This window comes from Ricinus communis, chromosome 4 (genome assembly GCF_019578655.1).
Source record: "Ricinus communis isolate WT05 ecotype wild-type chromosome 4, ASM1957865v1, whole genome shotgun sequence".
NCBI classification, from domain to species: Eukaryota; Viridiplantae; Streptophyta; class Magnoliopsida; order Malpighiales; family Euphorbiaceae; genus Ricinus; species Ricinus communis.
In genome coordinates, this window is record NC_063259.1 from 16,191,460 (window position 1) to 16,218,032 (window position 26,573).

A 26,573-nucleotide genomic window follows, 5' to 3' on the forward strand; every position below is an offset into this window, starting at 1 on the left:
ATCTCATCTCAAATTAATATTATTAAAGCCACAAATTATCTTAATAGTTACATTTTACATAATTACTTCGGTCTGCCATAAAAATTAGGTGAGACCCGGAACTACTGAAAATTTACCACTGATATCCCTACTATTGCTACTGCAGAGGATCTAAGATTCTTTTACAATTTGACATACCAATACAAACACCACCCGATGATGAAGGAGTCAGGTTACTGAATAAGAGTCGCGGGAAGGCTAACAGTCACGAATCTGAAAAACAGTAAATGGAGACTGTTAGTCTCGAGAGTGAGTTAAAATCAAATAATCTAAAGACTATTGCTTTTTTCACAGAAAATATTAATCATTCGAATCAATATATCAACCATGCACGTAAATACAACCCATATTATAATCATTACCTTATTGCTTTCTTCACAGAAAATCTTAATCATTCGAATCAATATATTAACCATGCACGTATATACAACCCATATTATAATCATACCATAATAAATAAATAAATGAATAAATAAAAATATATTTTTATTTTTACGGGATGAGTGGCTCAGTAGAACCCTAACCCCAAATTCTAGTAGCCATTTTGGCTCTCTTAATCCAATAAGACTGGCGCCCAGAGAGCAATGCTCGACCAGAGACCTTACCTCTAGTCTGGTCACTTAAGTATCCAAGTATGCCGGTGCCCAGAGAGCAATGCTCGACCAGGGACCTTTAAGGAAGAAAGCAATAGGAAGAAATGATATAAGGAAGAAAGCACGACGAGGGCGTCGCGCGATTGAGTGGGGGAGGCTGTTACGACCCACCTAATTTTTATCGCCTGCCATGCGAGTGGACCTGCGAAACCCCCGTAGGCAAGTAACACAGCTGATGGCAAAATTGTAGGCCAATTACAACATTGTTGGCGAGTGAACGAGCCCGTATAGCAAGCCAACCAACCCATACGACTAGCAGGACTACTTGGGCGTGTTCTTCAGCAGTTGAGCCAAATGACTGGCCAGCTTAACCTCAGTTTGGTGGGGATCCTAGCCAAAATTGCTAGGCTTGTCTAGAATGTTTCCTTGCCTTGAGCAAGTGGGATGGCAACCTTGAAAGCTTCTAGAGGACTTTAATGGGTGCATCCTCTAGACTTTCTAGAATTTCTAATTATTTAAAAATCTCGATACTACTCATGTAATTGATTAATAACTGCATTTTAAGGATTAATATCAACCACATATTTGGATTAGCTAATGACTATAAATAGGCAACCCCCTCATTTGTAAAGAAAGGAAGGAAAGTGAATATACTAGTAAAGCTCTCTTGTATACACTTGCTTATAATAAATTTTTTATTCACTTAAACTACTTCGTGTCACTTTTGTTCCTAGTTAAACCTTCTATTCCTAAAGGCTTACTCAGCGTCTTTGAAGGCAAGATTGTCAAAGTGCCGCACGGGTTATCTGCTGTGAACTCTAAGTCTGTTTCATTAGGCTCTAAATCAGGTTCTAATTATCTTTTGTTATTTTCATTTTTTTATTAAAATTTCTGTCTTACCACCTTAATCTTTCTTCTTCTACTCGTTTCTTAGAACCTAGCTGCTAACTAATTTCCACCTTATTAAATTTAAAAATTTCAGCCTCAGATTTTGTGTTCTTTGTTTCTTTGATTCATGTGTTAGTTAGTTCAATTCAATAGTGTTCAAAAAAAATGAAAGAAAAAAAATAAAAGAAAAAGAAAGGAAAAGAAAAAAAGAATAGAAAAAGCAAAATAAGTTTCGAATAAAAAAACCAAATATGTTATATTCATTTAATTGTGAGTTTTGATACATTAATTCAAGTTATTGAGGCTCTTTTGAATATTCATTTATTTTTCCCATATCTTCTACCATGTTACACCAAATTTGTTTACATTACCTTAATATTTTCTTTGAAAACCCTTATTTTTCTTAAAAAAGGAACCACTTAAGTTTTTAAAATATTTTATGTGATTTGCGTCAATGGAGCTCTAACAAGACTGTTTTGATTGAGAAACACTTAGTTCTTACAAGAACTATTGAAGAGAATTAAAGTGGTAAGAGACAAGAGTATGTGAGCCCAAAAGAGGTTAATAGCCAAATTGTGTGAAAACACGAGAGTATGACCTTCTTGAGTGCAAACACGTAACAGAGAGTGTGAGGAACAACAAATCTTTATTTTGCATATTTTCATAATGTCCCAAAGTAAAGATAAAGGTATTGTGGAGGAGGAATCGAAGGAAGTGGATCTAAGGCTCTACATGAAGGCTATTCAAGGAACCTTGAAAAGACTAAATCTAAGGTTCGAGAACATGGATAAAAGGTTGGAAAGAGTGGAGTCTAATTCCTAAAGAGGGTAGTCTAGGCACTTCAATCAAAACAATGGAAGGCTGAGGTTTACACATGACATAGACCATGAAGATTTTGATGAAGATGACTTTAAAGAAGTGGAACGTGGTTCTAATGCAAATCGGGGCAGATTTGATAATGATGATAAGGGAGCAAGAAGAATTGATGGAAACTTAGAAAATATCAAGATGAAAATCCAATTTTTCAAGGAAAGAGCAACCCCGAAGCTTACCATGAATAGGAAAAGAAGGTAGAGCTTATGTTTGATTCTCACAACTACTCCGAAGAGAAAAAGGTAAAACTTGCTATCATTGAATTCATTGATTATGCTATTATATGATAGGATCAACTTGTGATGAGTAGGAGGAGTTGGAAGGGAGGAGACAAGAACTTGAGCACATGAGGACTTCAGGCTGAGTTAGGCTTGTTAATGAGACCTAAGTGCATGACTTATGTAATTCAGGATTTTATGCTTAATATGGGCGGAGACATATGTACTTTACCATAATTAGAACTTTGTTTTAGTTATCTCTTTTAGTGAGGAAGGTTATCTTTATCCTATTTGAGATGTAGTTCCTTATTAGTTTAGAATAGGATTTTTAAAGCTATATAAGCCTAAAACTAATTTCATTATTTTAATGAAGTTATTGAATGATAATTAGTATTTTACCTTTAAAACTTGATATGTTGTGCTCTTGTGTTCTTGAAAGAATACATACTTAAGGAACATTTAAAGAAGATTGAATAACTTCTTATGGAGCATTTCGATAAATTAAGGTTTTAAGAACTTAGTTTTCTTAGGGTTCTAATTCTTTTGTTCAAATCTAAGATATTTTATTTTGCTTTCTTAGGGCTGGAAACCATATTGTCTTTTGGGTTTTCAAGTAGTATTTTGGAGGTTCATCATTGGAAAAAGGTTCTTTAGATCTATTCTTAGAGGTTCTTTAACATTTTGGTATCAGAGTATTGGCTCTAAAATCAAGTGTATCTTTTACCTTATTTTTGTGTTTTCTTGTCTTTCCTAAAATTTCATCTTTCTTGTTCTTGTTTCTTGTTTAGTATAGTGTTTTGAATCTATTTTTCATTCAAGTCAGATTCGACCTTGTTGGTTATCATTAATATATTTATTTAAAAAATTCATTTTTGGTGTTTTAATTTTGTGCTTTTTCATTTAATTTGTTCATTAAGCTTATTATTTTGTTATTTTCTCTTATTCTTGTATGATTTATTGTGTTTAAGCTTAATCTTCTTCATTAAGTCTAGCTTTTATTTTCTTGTTGTCGCGTTTGTCTCTAATTCTGATTTGTTGAGTTATTGAAGGTTATAACTTTGGTTGTTTGATAATTGATTGATTTAGTCTTTGTAAGAACTAAAGAGTAGAGTTTGAGTGTTAAACATATGAGTTATGTCAATGACCCGATTTGTGGGCCCGTGACCGGCACCAGGGAATGGTTAAGAATCTTGTAGTAAGCTTTACTAAACGATAATTTAAATAAAATGCTTATAAAAATATTATATTAATCATGATTGACATGCCATACACAAATCAAACTAGTGTTTGCTAACATTTCACGTCCATCATGGACTAGAATAATCATAATAAATCAAAAATACTACTGCAGAAGGTCTAGAATATAAAATAACTAAAGATATGAAAGTATAGATTATTTACAATAAACCCGATGAAGAAAGAAGTCGGGGTGTCAAATTGCAGGACGACGAAGAACTCTAATTGTCACTTGAAAAATAAAGTTGAGGTTGTTAGTCTCGAGAATGAGTTAAAATCAAATAATCCTGTAACTATTGCAGTCTCCTCAATAAAATAATATTTATTAACTCAATATATCATGCCATTGTATATTAAATACAAGTCATACCATAATTTAAAAATAAAATACATTTAAAGACTTATGGGACGAGTGGCTTAGTAGAATCCTAACCCAAAACGCTAGTAGCCTTTCGGCTCTCTCATTCCAATAGGTCTAGCGCCCAGAGAGCGAAGCTCAACTAGGGTCCTTACATCCAGCCTGGACACTTGATTCCCAACTAAGCCGACGCCTAGAGAGCATTGAATACCTTCACGAATGAATCGATGATAGGAGCCTGCTAATCCTAGAAAGCTACGCACCTCTGTTACCGTGGTCGGTCTCTGCCAGTCAGTCACCGCCTCCACTTTCTTGGGGTCTACTTGGATACCTTCTTTAGACACAACATGTCCTAGAAAAGCAACGCTTTCTAACCAAAACTCGCACTTGGAGAACTTAGCATACAACTAATGCTCCCTCAACGTTTGAAGTATTGTCCTCAAATGCCACGAGTGCTCCTCTTCGCTTTTGGAGTACACTAAGATATCATCAATGAATACAATGATAAAATGATCCAGAAATTGCTTGAACACCCAATTCATCAGATCCATGAAAGCCGTAGGAGCATTAGTGAGTCCAAAGGACATCACTAGAAACTCATAATGCCCATAACGCGTCTTGAACGCCGTCTTCGGCACATCTTCCTCACGGATCCTCAACTGGTGATACCTTGATCGTAAATCAATCTTGGAGAAGCATGTGGCTCCTTGAATCTGATCGAATAGATCATCGATGCAAGGAAGCCGATACCGGTTACGAATCGTTGCTTTGTTCAGTTGTCGGTAATTAATACAGAGGCGCAAAGTACCATCCTTCTTCTTCACGAATAGAACAGGAGCACCCCAAGGAGACATACTAGGTCTAATAAAACCCTTATCTAGGAGGTCCTATAACTACTCCTTTAATTCTCTTAACTCGGATGGTGCCATTCGGTAGGGCGGCAAGGAAATAGGTACTGTACCCGGTACCACGTTGATGCAGAATTCTATCTCTGTGTTAGGCGGAAATCTTGGTAGTTCTTCTAGAAATACATTAGGAAACTCGCAAACCACCTAAACATCCTCAACGCTACCTTTTCCTACTGAGGTATCCCTAACCAAAGCTAAATATCCCGAACATCCACGGCGAAGCATCCGCCTAGGTGTAATAGCTGACACGAGATTCAATGGAGTAGATATCTGCTCGCTTTTAAAATAAAACTCTGATTCTCCGAGAATTTAAAGAGTTACTTATTTTTTCCGGTAGTCCAACATGGCGAAATGCATAGCCAACCAATCCATTCCCAAAATCACGTCAAAATCCATTACATCCAACATAATTAAGTTAACAACCAAATCTCGTCCCTCAACTGACACCGGACACAATGGAATCACATCAGTCTCTAAGGCATCACTTAACGGCATAGTTATCGACACTAGAACTTGAAGTCTAACGGGCTGGACATCCAATCTTAAAGCAAAACTAGGCAATACAAAAGAATGCATAGCCCTAAGGTCTAAATAAAACTCTAGCTTCAAACTAGCAGACATGAATAATACCTGACACCACAACATTTGAGGCTCGTGTATCTTGATGAGTGAGGGTGAACACTCTCGCTTGCCCATGGTCTGACTGCTGAGAGCCTGAAGCTTGACTTTGAACTCTGCCCCCAGATCGGCCTTCCATAGATCTACCTCTAAAACTACAGCCTTGTTGGTCGACAAACTGAGATCCACCTTGAAAATATACCGAAGCTATAGGAAAAGCTGGTCGGGTCGCACTGGTAGATGAGCCCTGAGGAAAAGCTGGCTGGCTGAAGTAACAAGGGCATGCTCAAGCCATATGACCCATCTCGCCACACCTGAAACAGGCTTCACTAGAAGCTAGGCACATTTCCTGATATGACCTACCGCACATTTGACAGGTGCTGGCTCCAGAATTAGGAATCCACCAACACCGTGTGCCTCCTAAGTCTCGCCCTAATCTGGTTAGGCTGCTACTTGAGGCCTACCTCGCATCCTGGTACCATGGGCTGGGGCCAGAGGGGCTGTCTGAGCAAAAAACTCATCTTGGCCTTCTTGGGCCAATGCTGCAGCTGCAGTCGCTCGAGTCCTCGGTATGGCAAGGACTGAAAATAAACAACAAGCTATCAAACCCAACAGACTCTCTAACGTATAGCGCAGATACTAGAATCAGCGAAACACACAAGGACACACTCAATTTCCTAATGCTGCAGTAGTTAAGGAAGCTAACCTAGGTCGAAGGTAACTAAACCTAGGCTTTGATACCAACTTTATCACAACCCGATCTGTTGACTCGTGACCAGCACTAGGGAATGGGTAGGCTTAAGGCTACCGAATTTCGTAGTAAGCCTTATTAACCGATAATTCAATAAAATACTTATAAAAATATTATATTAATCATTATTGGCATGCTATACACAAATCAAACTGGTCATTGCTAATATTTCACTACATTATGGACCAGAATAATCATAAAAAATCAAAAACACTACTGCGGAAGATCTAGAATATAAAATAACTAAAAATATGAAAGTATAGATTATTTACAATAAACCCGATGAAGAAAGAAGTCGGGCTATCAAATTGTAGGACGACGAAGAACTCTAACTGTCACCTCAAAAATAAAGTTGAGATTGTCAGTCTCGAGAGTGAGTTAAAATCAAATAATCCTGTAACTATTGCAGTCTTCTCAATAAAATAATATTTATTAACTCAGTATATCATGCTATTGTATATCAAATACGAGTCATACCATAATTTAAAAATAAAATACATCTAAAGACTTATGGGACGAGTGGCTTAGCAGAACCCTAACCCAAAATGCTAGTAGCCTTTCGGCTCTCTCATTCCAATAGGTCTGGCGCCCAGAGATTGAAACTCAATCAGGATCCTTACATCCAGCCTGGACAATTGATTCCCAACTAAGCCAGTTCCCAGAGAGCATTACTTGACCAGGGACTTTTCTCCGAAAGTCAAGCTTTCACAGCCCAGAGAGTTATACTCGACCAGGGAAAAATCCAAAATAACCTTGTTACCTGTCTCTGATTATTACCGGTACGCACGCAGTCCTGATGTAACCCATTAGGTGGCATGTTCTACTATAGCCTCATCCCATTGTCACATACCATAAATATAATAATCATAAGCTTACGTAACTGTTTAATATCATGCTGAAAATAAAGATTTGGAAACCTCGATAAAGTGAGCATGCAAAATATAGTTCTGTCGAGATAATAATAGTATTAAAATAACATTATTTAAAATATCATAAATAACGAGATAAATCAACTAATAATAATATTAATATTATTCGTGATGATTATCAATTAAATGAAATTTAATTATAATAACGATAATGATAATCATACATAAACACTAATCATTAATTATCACATTAAATCTAGACATGCCAATGTACAGCAATTATATGACTTTAACTCACAGTTTTGTCGCGCTCCTTAGTCCGCTCCTATACCTCGGGTAGAGCTGGCGGAATGGACGGATTATTTATTCATGAAAACACTCAGTTAATAGACATTCTTAGATTTTTCCTAGGCCTAGACTCCTAGATTAGACTATCTAAGATTATTTTAGACTTGAGAATTCTATTGAAAATTCGGCAGAATCTCTCCTAATTTACGGACGTTTACACCCCCCCCCTCCCCCCCTGCAAAACGATGTCGGGATTCGAATTCGAAAGCACCTACGCGAAGCTCGAGTTGCAGGGAGTCCGAAACCATGAGAGTTTCGACCAAAAACTCGCCGGAAGGCACCAGATTGGGGCCGAAAATGGGCTGCTCTAGTGAAGCTCCTTCGAAGTTGCCAGTGGAGGAAATCGGAGGGGAAGACTTGCTCCGGGGGTTTTCGGGGGTGAGGAGTCTGAATCCGGTGTTGGATTGTCGAATGGGCCTTGACGAGGAGACCGAATAGTGGCAACCTCTTAATCGTCCGTCGGCGTCGTGCGGAGGGAGGAGGAGGAAAGGCGGCCTGTGATGGCGGTGGAGGGAAGGTGCTATTGGATGGTGGCGGCGGTGCGTCGGCATGCGAGGCGGTGAGGAGAGGCGGTCGGTAGGGAAAAGTGAGAAGGGAAAAGGGAAAAGGAGGAAGGAAAAGAAGGAAGGGGGGAAGGGGAAGGAAAAGGAAAAATGTATTATTTATTATTATTTTATTTATTTATTATAATTATTTATTTATTTTACTTTATTATATATTTATTTTTTAAATCTGGGTATTAAAAGTTGTATGTGTAGTAAGATATTTCATCAAAAGGAGTTTTCTAGACAACTTCTTCTTTATCAATCCTATAATAGATTGTGGGAATAAAAGAATGATGAGCATTATTAAAAGCGTTTATGGAATTTTTATAATCCTAAAACTAAACTAAAGAAGTTAGTAAGACAACCGCGTCAAGCTAATGATGATAAAATTTCAAGGGAACTTAAAATCTATAAGAAGCTTTTCTAAAACAATAAGGCATAGTTTTGACGTTAATATAAGCACACTAAAGATAAAACTGAATCTAAGCCATCTTTGGAACTAGTATTGATGATATAAAGGAGGTAAATTGCTCTACTAAGGTCAATAAAGATTTTAAAGATATGATGATTGAAGATGGTGATAAAGACAATGATTTACTACTTTTGATCGAATTCTAAGATGAAGAGATCATCGTTGAAGTTGAGGCAAAAGTTCAGTTGGTGAAGAATGAAGATATTTTGTTTGATACAATTGAGCCAATTGAACATGTTTATTTTATTGGCATTCAAAATACTATTTGTTCTAAAGTTCCTCTAACCATTTTTATGTAAGATTTTCAGGTTGATAATGAATTTATATTGTTCTTGGAGTTTATAAGTTTGCTTCTTTCATAATATTCGGGTAAGTTTTGAGGATATACCTTTTTCAAAGATAAGGAGAAAAATAAGAACCAAACTAGCATAAAGAATCATATTCTAATAATGAGTCCTGATGATGCAAATCTCACTAGCTCAAGGAATCCTAATCTAACAAGGAAGCCTAATTCAACTAGGAATCCTAATCAATTAGAATTCCTAGTCTGATTTAAATTACAAGTCAATAAGCTTATTGAAGACATTTGGACTAAGGATACATCAAGACTTGAAGAATTATATTTAAATTCAACGCTTATTAATTTCATTTAGTTTATTGGACCAATCTAGGCATGGAAGATGGACAAGAGTTATTAGATGATAGTCGAATAGAGAAAGCTAAGGATCTTGAAAAATATGAACATAAAGAGCAAGATCAAGTCAAATGGGTCAGGAATCCAATAGGTTACCACGATGTCCTACTACTAGATCAAGAATTAAGAAGTATCAAGAGGCATTAATAAAATATATCTAAGATTTAGAATTCCACATGTCAGCAGACCAAGAAGGATCTTTAAGACAAGATGGTGTGGATTACATCTCTTTCAATGTGTTACAAGTCCAAATTCAAGAAGTTGTTTAATTTTCTTTGGATGTTCTTTAAGCATGTATTCTTTTCAAGAATGTAAAAGTAAAGTATATCAAGCTTTAAAGTAAAGTAAAGTAAAGTATACAATACTAATTATCATTCAATAATCTCAAATATACTAATTAAGATGGTTAAATTTTTTTTTTTAAAGTTCTTAAAGTGTTGAATTTTTTCATGTGAGTTAAAGACACCAATAGATATATTCAATCAAATAAAAACATTCAAAGATTGAAAAATGTTAAGATTGGAAAACAAGAAAAACTTGTTTCACTTGGAAGACGTGACGTGGGTTTGAACAAACAAAAATTATGATAAAAGTTGAAACAATTGAAAATTATGATTAATGAAAAAAATACATGAAAAGTTGGGATAGAATTAAAACAAATGAGATAAAACTAAAAACAAATTAAAATATTTTTGAGAAATTTGACATGATGAGGTTGAAGTCATAGATGTGATAGAAGTTAAATCTCTTAATGAATCAGATAAGGCTAAAATTTTTGAAACTATTTGACATGATGAGGTTGAAGAACATGAGATGCGATGAAGTTAAAACTCGTAATAAAGAGATAAGGCTAAAATACTTGAAACTATGGATAGATCTAAAATACATAAACTCATGAAAATGCCAACCATATGAATTAAGTAAATCTTATCTTTTTATTTTTTTATTTATAAAATTTAATTATTTATTTATGTGTTGTACTATCATTGTTATTATTTTAATTATAAATTATAATATAAATTAAATTTATATGTATTTTATTATCGTTATTATTATTTTAATTTTAAATTATAATAATAACTTGAATTTATAGACTAATAGAAGTTTTAATATTTAATATTCTAAGAATTAATAATAAATTAAATATTCTTAAGTGTCTTTCTTATTTTTTTTTGATATTTTAGATTTTATTAGTGCAACAAGATATTAATTATTTTAAAAATATTTATTAATTAATTTTAATATTCTATCACTTAATATTATAAACGTAGTAGATACTACTATTATATAATTCGGAGTTTGTTTATTAGTTAATATATTATTAAAGATGTAATTTAAAATGCTATATTCTAGAATTATAATTACTGCTAATTAGAAAATTAATTAATTAGATTATTTAATATTAAAAATTAATTAATATATTATTTTTAAAATAATAATTATTATTTAATTAATAATTTTAATTTATTAATTAATAAATTAATAAAAAAATTATAGAATTATACATAAAATTAAATTTGTATTAAAAATAAATATACACATCAAACACTAATTTTTATATATATGTATATTGTGAATATTTTTTTATTTATACTCTATGGTCTCCCTAATAGAGGTTTTAAGTGGATGAATATTATTGGCTGAAAATAAAGGACGATATTAAATTAGCAAAATCTCTTATTAAGCTCATAAATTTTTATAGCTTTTATTGACTCTTTATTTTTTATTTTATTTATTGAGCTTTTATATGTTTATATGTTTATATTTTTATATTTATATTTTATCTTATTGAATTTTTATACTTTAGTTTTAGTTTTATTATGAATTTTTATATATATTCTATGAGATTTTTATTTATTTTATTGAGCTTTACATTTTTATTTTTATTTTGATAAAACTTACTAATAAAAAATAAAAATATAAGAATTCAATAAAATAAAATAAAAATTTAATAAATTAATAAAAATAAAATTTAAAAATTTAAAAGCTTAAAAATATACTTTACTTGTTGGGTCTCCTGATTTTTGAAGTTAGGAGTGTATAATTAACTTTTAGTATTTTCTTTTGATTGTTCTTCTTAACAAGAAAAATGACCCAAAAAATTGTCTTTTCAAGTGATAAGTGTAAACAATTGTATTTTACAATCATCTAAAATAAATACAACTCCGGAGGAGCCAATGACACGCTAGTAGAATTTGAGTTGTAATATATAGTAGAATTTGCTTATTAGAATTATTCTAATAATATGCTAATTAAATTAAAGCAATTATTGATAGCTTTCTCTTTTCAAATTGAAAGTCATTTTCTTTGATATAAGAATATTTTTGTTAACCTTTCCTTAAAAAAATTTGTCAAACACCTAAAATTGTAGAAAGTATTAATTTTCTGCTAAGTTAGGTTCTCATTGCTTCAAGTTAGTTCTCTTTAATTCCAACTATAATGTAACTCAAGTTGCATTCTATAATTTATTATTTACTAATCGTTTATTTATACGTTATACCACTGTTGTAATTATTTTGATTATAAATAATAATATAAATCAAGTTTATAAATAAAATTTTAATATTTTATAATTCCTTATAATATTTTAAAAAATAATAATAATCTAAATATTTTTAAGTATCTTTCTTAATTTTTTTTAATATTTTAAAGTTTTACTAGTTTCAAAATAAAAATTATTTAAAAATTTTAATTAATTAATTTTTAGTATTTTAAAAATTAATACTATAAATATAACAAATATTACTATTTTTTAGGATAAAAAATTGTCGTATAACTAGTAAACTAACTTATTAGTTAGTAAAGATATTAATATAGGATAGTCGTCTCCTTATACTCACTATAAAGGAAAAAGTTTACTTATTATGAAGGATAGGACTCGCTGACTCTTAAAAATATATATATATTCTAAGAAATGTGTGATTTTTCTAGTATTTAATAGTCTTAAGTTGAAGACAATACATGATTTTACTAATTTCACCTGTTTAATATTTTTCTTTTCTTTTAATCTCTTAAATATCTCAACTGCTTATGCACATGCATCCATAAAAAAGTTTTTATATATGATTAAATTATTTTAATTTTAAATGTATATCAATAATTAGTCTACTTAATTTAAAGCGTATCATGCGGAACTCTTACGATGATAAAATACTATCTCAAAAATTTTAATATAACTAAACCTCAGACTCAATTTCTTAATTAAGTTGAAATTATTTTCACAACTAGTCTCAAAACTTATTTAAAATCAGAATCTAGTTTTAGATTAGAACTCTCATATTTTACACATAAGCTAATCTTGTAATTTAAATTTTGAAAGGTATATTTTAACCTAGTGATAAGGCCTACTATATATTTTGTTTTAAAAAAATAAAAATCCAAGAAGCACCTTTATTAAAAAAATAATTCTAACCATCTTCTTTTGATGGGAACTAGGTAGAGATCTCTTTCTCAATAAATAAATAAACTGTTGAGGACATTGACATCCTTAACCTCACTATATTATATTTCAAGAGAGATACAAAGTGCTCCCAAAATAGAGGTCATCTAGCAATACAGTTAATCAACTCATTAGTTTCCATGTAACAAGAAAAAAGGAAAGATTCCATCACTCATGTATATAAATTTATCCTAAACATAAAATTTCACTGTACACATGCTATGAGGCAGATAAGACAACCTAAAAATCCATTTTCCAATATATATATAAAGAAAAAAAGAAAAGTATATGGGGAAAGGTCAAAGGAACAGAGGCAAAGAAGTTAATGGGGATACAAGATCTTGATTTCCCATGTGGTGTTTTCCACTTGAACTTGCTTAATAAAAATAAAACTTGGAGACATGAGATTCATGTTAACTTGGAAAATGAGACTATAGCTTGATTGGAACAAACCCATTTTAATGTAGAAGTTAAAAGAAAATTAAAATTTTTAACTTTCTAATATAAGTGGTAGTTAGTTTGACCTTTCATCATGTTGGAAAGTGAATAATTTTTTATTCTTTTTTATTGAAAGGAAAAAGACAGTTTAAAAGGAATGTAAAAGTCTTTGACTATTGGGATGCGTTTTAATTAATTATTAAACGAGTATATATATGTATTATAAGTATTTTATATTTAATTATAAGTATAATATACATTTTAAAAAATTTTATACTTATTATATTTTTCATTTATTCAATAATAGAATATGAAATATATAAAAGAGCTAAAGCAATTCAAAAGAATAATATTTTATATAATTATTGGATCAACATTTGATTTTGACAACTCAAATGTTTATTTTCAATATTGATTTTCCTGTAAATGGTTTCTCTTTTTTTTTCTTTTTTATTTTATGATTTCTTCTCATTACTATTTGTTGATTTTCTGTGATCAATGAAGAGTGTGTTTTTATTTATGAATTCTAAGATTACATTGTTTGATGATTGTGAATATATATATATACATGAAGTGCAACGGTAGCCTAATCTATACTGGTTGCCTTGTAAACTCTGTCCAATGTCCCTTTCTATTTAGGGAAGGTTGAAGTGACCATTCCCTGCCACAGGAATGGTTGCTCCCTTTTTCCTGCGACATATGATGAGTAGCCCTGCACAGGCTCTCTTTCTTGCTGCCTTCAGGTTACAGTCTTCAACACTCCCCCTCAAAATGGGTTCGTAGAGGTTAATCGAACCCATTTTGCTGAGAATGATTTTATGACTATTTTTGTTTAGGGCTTTTGTAAAGATATCGGCCAGCTGATCTTGGCTTCTGATGAATATTATTTTAATTTCCCTTGACTGTACTTTTTCTCTGACGAAGTGACAATCCACTTCAATGTGCTTGATACATTCATGAAACACTGGATTGGATGCAATGTGACGTGCTGCCTGATTGTCGCAGTACATCTTCATAGATCCTTTACATTCAATCTTTAAGTCCTAGAGTACTTGCTTGATCCAGATAAGCTCACTGGCTGTAGAGGCCATGGCTCGATACTCAGCTTCTGCACTTGACCTTGCCATAACATTTTGTTTCTTGCTTTTCCAAGTCATCAAGTTTCCTCCTACGAAGGTGCAAAAACCTGTGGTTGATTTCTTATCATAGCTTCCTGCCCAATCTGCATCAAAGAAGCCAACTATGGTGTTAGTGTTGTTTTTCTTCATCCAGATTCCTTGTCCTGGGGTGCCCTTGAGATATCTAAGTATCTTGTCGATAGCTTCTGAGTGACTAGTACGGGATGCGTGCATGAATTGGCTTACCATACTCATAGCATATGTAATATCAGGCCTTGTGACGGTTAGATAAATTAACTTCCCTACCAGATGCTGATATTGACCTATGTCTGAGACAGACTCACCATCTTCTAAATTAAGTCTGACATTGGTTTCCATTGGAGTGTTGGCTGGCTTGACTCCCAGTTTTCCTGTCTCCTTTAGTAGGTCAAGGACATACTTCCTTTGAGATAGGAACAGTCCTTTGTCTCACTTGGCCATTTCTATTCCGAGAAAATATGACAGTTGACCTAAGTCTTTGATATTGAATTCCCTTTTTAGACTTTGCTTGACCTTTTCAATTTCTTGGTCATCATTTCCTATTATTATGATGTCATCAACATATACAAGAACAACAATAGTATGTGAGTGTGCATGCTTGACGAACATAGAGGAATGAGAGGTGCTTTTACTGAAATTAATATTCAAAAGAAAGAGGCTTAGTTTGGCATACCATGCTCTTGGAGACTGTTTTAATCCATAAATTGCCTTTCTTAGTTTACATACCAGAGAGGAATCCGATGTAGATTTATGGCCGGAGGGGAAGAGTCATGTAAACTTCTTCTTCTAGGTTTCCTTGAAGGAATGCACTCTTTACGTCCATTTGAAAAAAGTTCCATCCTAGGTTAGTGGCAACAGATAATAGAATTCGAACAGTGTTCAATTTTACAACGGGGGCAAAGGTAATCAACTCCATGTGTTTGAGTAAATCCTCTGGCTACTAACCTAGCTTTGTGCCTCTCAACTGTCCCATCACACCTATATTTTATCTTGTATCCCCACTTGCACCCTACGGTTTTTTTTTTTTGGTGGTAGAGGCACTATGTCCTATGTATTTTTTTTTCTAGGGCTTGAAGCTCTTCTTTCATGGCCTGACACGATTTTGGATCGGTGTTGGCTTCATAAAAGGATGTGGGTTCGGTGTGAGCTATAATATTGCTTAGGTAGGCCTGGTATGTGTTTAAGATATTGTCATATGTGATGAGGTGTTGGATTGGGTATGATACCTAATGAGACACATAGTCTCGAAGTTTTGCAGGACGGCGAGTCTGTCAAGTGGATCGTCTCAAGGCAATTTCTTCTTGAGTAGCTTCAGATCCATCTTCTAAATTCTCGGTGTTGTCACTTTCTCCCCCTGAAGGAATTGCACTTGAGGGGATATTTGGTGTTGAGTCCCCTTCGGGGGGAGCATCCTAAGTCGGTTGGCTGCAATCAGAAGAAATAAAGTTGTGCGTAAATAAAGGAGTGTGTGGCCCATGAGTGTATGTGGAAGGAATCTGAGGATAGTAAGAGTCATTTCTTTAAAAGAGATATCGCGAGATACATAAGTCTTGTGAGTGGAGGGGTCGTAGCATTTGTATCCCTTTTTTTGTGAGGAATACCCTAAGAAAATGGTTTTAATAGAACTTTTGTCAAACTTATGGTGGCGTTTGACATGGACATAAAAAATACAGCCAAAGACTCGGATGTGCCCTAATTCTACTTTGCATCCTTTTAGAATTTCTAATGGACTTAGATTCTGTAAGGTGACACTTGGTGAACGATAAATTAGGTAAGTAGCAGTGAGAATGGCATCGGACCAATAGATATTAGAAACATGATTGTGAAAGAGCAGAGTTCTAGTAACTTCAAGAAGATGAAGATTTTTTCTTTCAGAAATCCCATTTTGCTCGGGGGTGTTAATGCACATGGTTTGATGCAAAATACCCTTTTGTTTAAAAAAGTCAGAAAAATGTTTGTTGACATACTCAGTACCATTATCTGACCGGAAGATTTTAATGTTGGTATCATACTGATTTTGAATAAAATGAAAAAATTCTTGAAAGTAAGGGAAAACCTCATTTTTTCCTTTAAGTAAGAAAATCCAAGTAGTGCGGGAATAGTCATCAATGAATGTGACAAAATATCTGTAGTGATCATAAGATTCAATAGGGGCAGTTCCCCAAACATCAGAATGGATTAATTCAAACAGTTTGGTAGAGACAGAGGAAGATAAAGGAAAAGGTAGGCGAGTATGTTTTAAAAATTTGCACACATCATAGTAACTAGAATTCAATTTATAACAAAATAATTTATTTAAGACAGAATCAGATGGATGCCCAAACCGCCAATGCATCAACATGCCTTGATTGACAGTGGGAGAGGCTATGAGACATTGGCTGGTTGGGTTGATAAGATAATGCGACCCTTTTTTTAGTCGCCATTCACCAATCGTCTTCCCTGTTACTCGATCTTGAAATTGCACTGACGATGGGTGAGAAAATAACATTGCAATTTAAATCACGAGTTAATTTTGCAACAGACAATAGATTGGATTTAAAATCAAGTAATAATAATACATTATGCAATTGTTTATTAAGTAGCGTGGTGGTGCCTTAGCCATAAATAGTGGCCTTATTTCCATTGGCAACCGTCACATGTTGGGAATCAGCAATGGGTGCAAGATTTTTCAGATTCATTGGATTCCAGGACATGTGATTGGTGGCTCCGGAATCAATGATTCATTGATCATTTTGATAAAAAATTACAGTTTTTAGAGAAGAGTGAGATACCGAACCTGACCCATTTGACTGCTGTTGGACCAGGGCTTGGATTTGGGACAGCAAATGGGTGAGATGTATGTTGGAAACTGCTGGGTCGGGTTGTTGAGCAGATGGACCGGGTCGGGTCGAGGCAGAACCTTGTCGGGTCGGGTTGACTGAACCGGGTCGGCCCGAGTTGGCGGATCCGGGTCGGGTCGAGAAAGAAATGTCGGATCTCACATAATAATTTTCACATATACCCTTTCCATTAGGGTTTTTTCTTCCTTCTCCTTCTTCTTCTCTCCCCGCCGCTCCCCCTAGCCAAACCTCTTCTCTCACCGCAGCTCCCCCTAGCCGAACGCCACTTCCTCCTCGCCTTGCCGCTCCACTCTCCCATCTCTAAAGATTTGGTTTTAGCTTGGGATGAAGAAACCAGCAAGCATCGCGGTGATGACTCTATTTTTTACAGTGGTCACACCGTTCTACGCTGCTTGGTTCTCTCCTTGGCCGAGCCACGTCGTGGGTAGGGAGACATCGAGTGGAGCAAGTGGGGTTGTTGGCAGTTTCGAGTGAGAGAGATGTGTTCATAAGGCTTCGGCGAGTTTCTTCTCGCTAGATAATTACAATTGCAGCATCTATTTTTGGAAGCTCGGTCGACATGAGGATTTGCGATCTCAAGCTTTCGTAGCTTGAGTCCAATCCTCCCAGGTATGTGTAGACTAGATCTTGCTCAGTCCTTCTTTGAATTTCTTATGAATCTGTTGTCGGGGGAAGATAATTTTGAAGCTCTTCCCATCTGGTAAGAATTTCTGTGGCATATTCTGAGCCACTTTTCGTCCCTTGAGTGATTTGTGCAAGTTCTTGTTTAAGATTGAATATGTGTGCGAAGTTCTGTTAATGCCCGTATAATCCTTTTACTTTTGTCCATATTGCCTCTGATGACTCTAACAACATGTATAACTTAAGGCAGCAGGAAAGGTTGGTTTATGTTTGATTGATTCTTCACAGGTTTGAAACCTGCTATGATACCATGTTGATTTTCTGTGATAATGAAGAGTGTGTTTTTATTTATGAATTCTGAGATTACATTGTTTGGTGATTGTGAATATATATACATGAAGTGCAACGGTAGCCTAATCTATACTGGTTGCCTTGTAAACTCTGTCCAACGTCCCTTTCTGTTTAGGAAAGGTTGAAGTGACCATTCCCTGGCACAGGAATGGTTGCTCCCTTTTTCCTGCAGCCTGTGATGAGTAGCCCTGCACAGACTTTTTTGCCTGTGCGGTGTCTGAGGCTCTCTTTCCTGTTGCCTTCAGGTTACAATCTTCAACACTATTGCTCTCCAAGAGTTTTACCTTTAATTAGAATGTTATAAGGATACATTAATTTAATCCTTATTTCAAAGAAGCTTAAGAGTTCGAGGAATTAAAGTATAGAAATATATTCAGAACTTTATTATTATTCACTAAAATGCAGTTAGCATGTGCTATTATTATTAATTAGAAAATTATTTCAGTAAATGTTTATTTTATATATATATATATATATATATATGATAATCTTACTCAAATTGAAATTGAGATATATACGAATGATCATATTAGCACTGTTAATTAATATGATTTAGCAATTATATTTGAAATGCATGTCTAAGATTGTATTAACAAACTAAAAAACGTATAGATAAAATAGTAAGAGTCTATTCTAGATTAGCTATGATTTCGAGTTCAAACTTTAGATATGCATCTATATTAAAATCTTGAGAAAATGTTTTAAATCTAGATATACATATTAAAAAAAATTGTATTAACAATAATAAAGAAAATAGTACAGACTGTATTGGATACATAATCAGATTTTTTTTCTTTTTAAGGGAAAATGGAATTTGCAAATTGATTATGATCACATAACATATGCTTTGAAGAGATAATGAACATGCACACCCTATAATGTGGAAACAGAAATTACTCTGAGGACAACAAAAGGCATCTGAAAACCCTAATAATATAAAGGGAAAGCAAGTGAAAAAAAAAAAAAACACAAAGTGGGACCAAAAATATAAGGGAGAAAAAGAAGAAGAAGAAAACACAAAAGTGATGAAATTTTTTGTAAAGAAGAAACCCTAATTTAACCTGCAAATGCTTTATTCACATCCGCCACCCACATACCTACCTTAATCAAATGAAGATTCAACTCTTTGAGCTAAATTACAAAGCAAATCCATGTGATCCTATCCATTTAATCAAGAAAACAATTAAAGGAAAAGGTGTGGTCCTTCTCCTCCCATTAGGGTTTGTCTATATGTCACTGTTTGTCAACCATACACACCAAAGACAGAAGACAGAAGACCCACCCATAGCTAAAGACAAAAGGATACCCCCTCCAAACTGATTCCACCAACCTGGCTAATACATACCCTTCATATAAATATTGAAACAGTATTTATTGAAATTGTTTTGCTGTTGGTCCAATAGGTCTCTTAGCACGTGACAATTCCTTAATTTTTCTTTCTCTTTTTCTTTTTTAATTTAGTAGTATAGAGTAATTTAGAACATGTCGGATAGAATTTTTAGAGTAATAAAACACTATCTTAAGAATTTTAATACAGTTCGAATTGGAGAATTTAATTTGTTTCCCTTTGTTTTTTTTCTTAACATCTTCTCTGCTGTGAAATTAAGTAACCCAACAAACCCCAGCTCCAGTTGATGTCAAACATTAATTTTCCTAACATTCTCAAAGAAAATACATATATGAAGGAGATCTCATCAAAGGCAAAGCAACATGTAACATTATTCCCAACTTTTCTGTGTTAGCTGCCTTTTATTTCACTGGTAGAAAATGAGAGGCTATTAGTCATCTCATTCTCAGCATATTTTCTTTTTCTGCATTAATATAATCACAAATTTTTCTTTGTCTATGTTGTGGTTGAAACTTAGGCTGGGTCTTGATAAGGTTAAGAAAATGGTTTTAACAGTTAATAATTACAACTGCAACTATTAAACTGTTAATATTATTTGATAATATCTATAAATTGATGAGCATTAAATGTAATTATTATATAATTAAAAAATAAAAATAAAAATTATTTACAATAAACTAAGATGTGTAAAATATCAATAACAAATAAAAATTTAATTATTTTCCTTTTGCCTATAACCTTCCTTTAACCTAAGATGAAGGGATTTAATAAAAAGTTTAACTAATAATTTCTTTTTCAATTAATCTCTTAACAAAAATACATTACCAAATAAAGGTAAAGAAAAATTAAGTACTAACCCCTTAATCTTTAATCTTTGACCTCTAATTAAACATACCTTTATACTATATTTGGTTTAAATCTATAAAATAATTTATTTCATTTACGAAAAATATATAAAAAAAATAAAATAGAAATGATAAAGTTAAAGAGATATTTTGGTGTTATGAAATGTATTGATTTATTAATGTGGAATTCATTTAAAAATTTTATTTATTTTGTTAGAATTTAGTTTAGCTATAACTAATTCCACATAAATTTAATTATTTAATTATGTAGAATACTAAATTAACTTTTAAAATATATAAATTCTAGATTTAAAAATTAATTCCATAAATATTTATGGATTTCAACCAAACACTATATTAGAAATAAATAGATTATCAGCCCTGAATTACAGTAACAACAACCAATTAATTTCTCATTACTTGAAAGTAATTATAATTCAGTTATAATTAAATTATACTTGAAAGTAATTGTAAATCAGTTATAATTGAATTAAAGTCATTTGATGTTTATAATTTAATATAGGAAAAATTAAAAAAGTATATCTCATGGTTTGGCAGATTTACAATATTTTTCTATGTACATTTCAACCGAGAAATAAAATTTGTTATTTTTATATTATTAATTACTGACAATTTTAAAAAGGATATATTTAAAAGAGCAAACGCAATAAAACACAAACCTTAAAAATTGTGACAGAAAAAGCCTCAATTATAAAAGTTATAATGCCGAAATTCAAAAGGTATTTTTTTCTCCTTAATCTAATACTAAAAACCCAATATTGTTATGTTGCTACTAATATTCTCAATAGTAACTAATTTTTGTTTCTACTTTTTTGGGATAATAATAAAAGTCGTGTGATTAAATTATATTTAGTAAGATTTTAATTTATTTCGTTTCAATTATTAAGACTATAATTATATGTCAATTTAATCAAATTTGCAGATAAAAATTAAATAAAATAAACTAAAGTTCTAGAATCAAAATAAAATGTAATATAAAATTCAATTGACAATTTATATAATTATGACTAATTTATCCAGAGAAAAGCTTTGTGATCTAGCCAGCAACAGTTTTAGATATATCAACTATATATAGATATATAGCTAATTATAATTCTTTAGCATAACCCCCAAATGAGTACATTAATTTTGATGTAGTTATTCATCAAATATATATGAAATTAACTGTAAATATAATTAGTATGTTTGATCAAATTTATATGGAAAAGGGTCTAATTATTAACTTTTAATTAGCATATTAATGTATTACCATCCAATCAAAAACAAAAGAAATCTCAAGCCTCAAACTATTCATGAAAGTTAAAGGCAAACATAATATTATACTTACAGTTCAGAGGCACAGGAGGAGGAAATTTTTTTAATAATAAAGTTAAAAATTAATCATTATTTTTAAAGAAAAGAGATCTCGAACCGGACCAAATTATATTTATACTTTTAGGTAAAGTATGATTAACCTTCCATGTTTTTAGTCTACCCACTTTTAGGGTTGACTTTAAAAATAGTTTATTTAACAGTACACATACAATTAATCAATTTCTGTTGAGATCTGGAGTTTCTTTGAGTGTTAAAAGAGGACCTTTAGTGGTCCCCTTTAACATTTCATTGATTGTTATAACTCTCTCACTCATGTAATAACCTTATAGAGAGAGAAAGAGAGGGGCAAATGGTCAGTGTCAATAGCTGTAAGGAAGGACCAAAACCCACCATTAAATACTCCATCTATGACACAGTACAAAGAAGAAAAGAGCTGAGAAATAAGTCAGACAGAGAGAGAGAGAGAGAGAGAGAGAGAGAGGGGTTGAGTGCATATTTTTATAAATAGAGAAGAGATAATCACAAGGATTCCCCTCTTTCTCTACCCACAGATACATGCATGGCTCATGCTTTCTTTCTCAAGAAAATCCTTTGGTATAAACAAATTCTGTCTGCTAAACTCCTCCAATTTCCAACACCCACTTTCTACCTTTCTTTTCTTCTTTTTCTTTTTTGCTTTTGTTTTTGTTTTTGGTATACCCAACCAATATCCATCAATACCCATTAACTAACTTGTTTGATATGTTGGTTTGAGAGATTGAAGCTGCCAGCATGATCTGGTAATGAACCCTTTATGCATATTCTTTCTCACTACTATACTATTTGTATATATAGATAGAATCAGGCACTATCCATAGATTTGTATTGCCAGTTTTGGATACATTTTATGTGATATATATGGATTTGGTACTTAGATATAGAATATGTGTAATTAATTATAGCTGAAAAAAGGGGTGAGTAAGTACACCTATATATACATAGATAGGAAATTAACCTAATTGGGCATACACCCAGTTGAGCTTAGGTATAGATATTTATGAGTATAAATAGTTCCATCAGGTCATCTTGCAGCTTCAATCCCTCAATCACCAACAGTAAGAGATTGAATCAGTTCTTTTCTTGGAGGGGGATTAATGACATAACTTCTTAAGCACAACCTTCAGGTAATTCTTTTGGTATTTGACTCAGTTTTCGTTTGTTTCCTTTTGGATTTCTTGTTTCTCTATATTGTAAGCCATTGAAATTAATTGCATTCTCTCTGGTTGTCATGTCAATACATAAACACATACACATGAAGTCACTGCTACACATATCTGCCTGTCCAAGTCAAGCCCTGGTCATTTATTAACCTACTGATCAACTCCAGCTACAACAATTTAAAAATAAAAAATATATATATTTAAAGAAAAACATTCAACAAAGACAATTTTATGTATGCTTCTCTCGTGTATTTCATATTTGTCTTGGCATGGCAATTTTAATTAATATCTACAATCAATTTAAATATATGTATTATATATATGAATAAGGGAAAATAAAATTACACAAGACACAAGAGAAACATGCTACTTAGATAATGTATTTTATTTAACATGTTTTATGATTGTGTATTCAGTTCACATTATAAATAGTTGTTTTACATCTGTGTGATCTGTCCATGTCTGTTAGCACATTGTCATTACTGTTTTTGCACTGATATAATTGTAAGAGTGTGAATTCAGAATGAGACAAAAGGGTCTATGATTTGGCTATAACTTTGCCTTAATTGTATAAGGTTAAATGTCCAAGTTTGGTGTTCATGACCCACCATTAATTCTGATTAGACCTTCACACTCAAACACAGGATCTATGCATATGCTTATGTTGGGTTAAGAGCACTTTGTATGTGTACTAACCAAATTCTCAATCCAATAGTAGTTAATCACTTTATCACCATGAGTACCTCACAGCAAATAGTGATGTTTATGTCTAATCTTGGAAGAGGAAGAAACAGTGTTCTTTTCTTAATTATAAAATGCTAGCTACCTACCTAGCTATATGTTAAACACCATGTTTGATTTAATAGCTTGATTCAAGAAATCTGAACCTTTCTCTATAATGACATAGCTGTATCTGATGCAAAATGGAGCAAAAAAATCCTCATGTATAGTTGAAAAAAAAAATAAAAATTTATTTAATGTAAATGTATATCTTTCTTATATCAAACCGATAAATAAATGGCAGATATTGAGTAATTTTAAATAATTAAATTTGTATAAATCATCCAATAATAAATTATAAAATATTCGCATATAGTTTATATTTCAACTTTACTAAAGAAATGGCTATAATTTATTGAATAAAGAATGTGATTTTAAGGCTTCAATTTGTTCTCATGCGAAGTAAGGATAAATGTAATAACTTATTTTATAAATTGTATAATTTGTTTTAAAAATTTATAAATATTTAATTAGTCAATCATAATATTATTTACATTGTTACGAACAATCATTTTTCTTTTAACTGTGATAGTGCTCTATAAAGAGAATGTTTCTGTGATGCATTTTCTTTTGCAGCTATGAGTAATTCATTTACAAAGCTTTGCGGATAAGAAAGTGATCAAGTTCAGCTATGTATATAGTTGCCAAGGCTGAACTCAGATCATTTTCACAAAATTACATGCTAAATGGGATTTAGAGTTTATGTATTAGCTGTCACAAGTGTTCTTTAGTTTCGGAAGCAGACAACTATATATACATTAGCTGTCACAGGTGTGTATTCTTTAGTTCTGGTCACGGACATGTATATGTGTGGCTCTTTCATCTCCTCTCTTTGTTTTGGTTACTAATGACTTGACTAGTAATAAGTTTAGTATATGTTTTCATTTATGTACCAAATTGATAGATGATTCATACATATTTATCAGTTTTAAATGATGAAGTATATGTCAATCATCAAATACTAAAATATAAAACATCCATACATACGTGTAACTCTCCTATTAGTTATGATGTATACATCAAATCTTAAAAAAAGAATCAAAATTTACACCTTATTTATAAAATATGCAAATGTTGTCAGGATAAATTTATTTTTTTAAAGATATGAAAGAGTTAAATGAATTGTAGAATTTAACTAATAGAATTTGAGTCCAACCAATACTAAAATGACTATGGTTAATTGGATGTTTACTCTAATAAATCATTTGTATTTGTTATTGTTTAGTGCCGCGAAATCTCTAACAATAATAATATATATGATTTTACTATCCAAAAGAAAAGTTATCTGAAAAATGATTTGATATAGCATCTGTATATCTTGTTAAGGCAGTGTGATGTATTACAAAATCTTTCAGTATACTGCAGATGGTAGTTTAGCAGCTGATCTTTTTGTAATGGGGATTGGTATTTTTTAATGTTTAACATAAAAGAAGGGAAATGATCATCAGAAGGAGCATGATCAAGAAAAAGTAGCTTTGTATGTGCATCTTTTGAACACTTAATTTATGCAGTATGAGTGTGTTAGAAATTGTTATTGGATTTTGAAAGACTCTATTTAATTTTTTTTTAATTTAATGTTTATTAATTTTTTATAAACTTCTTTTTCAAATCTATTTTTCAGAAAAATATTACTTGCTTTTTACAAATCAATTTTATAATTTAAAGATAAATAAAATAAAAATTAAGAATAGAAATATGTATTTTTTTTAATCTCAATAAGCATATTCAATTGTATTATAAAAAATTAAATTCAAAATGAGGTAATTATCTTTAGGTTTTTTAATTTATTTTATTTAATACTTCTGAAATTAACATGTCGCATTTCTAGTTTGATAATTATCAGCAGACTAAATTGGGGCAAAATACATATAGTGATTATGAAGAATGGGCAGTTGATGGCTTAGCCAATGGCTACAACATGTGTTAATAGGTTCTGATAATGAATAAGGAAGTTCACCCAAGAAGTTAAGCTTTTGTTACAGAACACATTGGAAAGAGTGAGCAATGAAGGTCCACAGGAGGCTCAACCATCAAATTATAAGGTATATACATATGATAGTGAGAGCAATCCCTTAATGATTTGTTGTGTCCACCAATGATTTATTGTGAGAGTATTATTATTTTTTATTATTTATTAGTTGTTTATTGGGTATATATATATATAATGTGCACTTTTATAATTATAATATTTTTATATTAATTTTTATAAATATAATTAATATAGAAAAAAGAAATTTGTGTTATAGATTATTCTTTTTTTTTTATTTGGAATTTGTAATTTTATTTCTTTTCATTTTAATATCCTCCCCATTAATATTGTTAAAGATCTATAGTTATAATAATAAAATTATTTATCAAATAATTTATTATAAAAGTAACTATAACCAACCAACAATTAGTAAAATTGGCGTGTTTTCTATTTTATAAGAAAATAGATGGAAATTTTTTAAAATAAATTTGTAATATATTTAGTATTAGTTTGATAGTAAATCATTTAGAAAATAATCTATAATTAAAATTTATTATTGCCGTAATAAAAAAATAACAATATTAATTGAAAGAGTAGGGCAGACAAAAAGAAATGAAACTACAAACTACAATAAGAGAAGAATATATTTTTCAATGGAAAAGAAAGTAACGTAGAACATTTATTTGTACCTTTTCTAGTTAATATATTAAGTAATAAGTTAAACTTTTAATTATAAAACAATTTTAATTTAAAAAATAATATATTAATTATATTTTTAAATATTAACTAATGTTTAAAAAAGGGAAAGAATCTTGAAAGTTCTATCAAAAAGGAATTTCTA

General features: G+C 31.8%; 1 long non-coding RNA gene across 1 annotated transcript; it reads left to right on the forward strand.

Moving 5' to 3' along the window:
• Positions 1-22,047: 22,047 nt before the first annotated feature.
• On the forward strand, positions 22,048-24,699 carry LOC112535600. The gene is made up of 2 exons (XR_003079694.2): positions 22,048-22,947; positions 24,340-24,699. It is a non-coding gene; the product is annotated as an uncharacterized LOC112535600 (long non-coding RNA).
• The last annotated feature ends 1,874 nt before the right edge of the window (positions 24,700-26,573 follow it).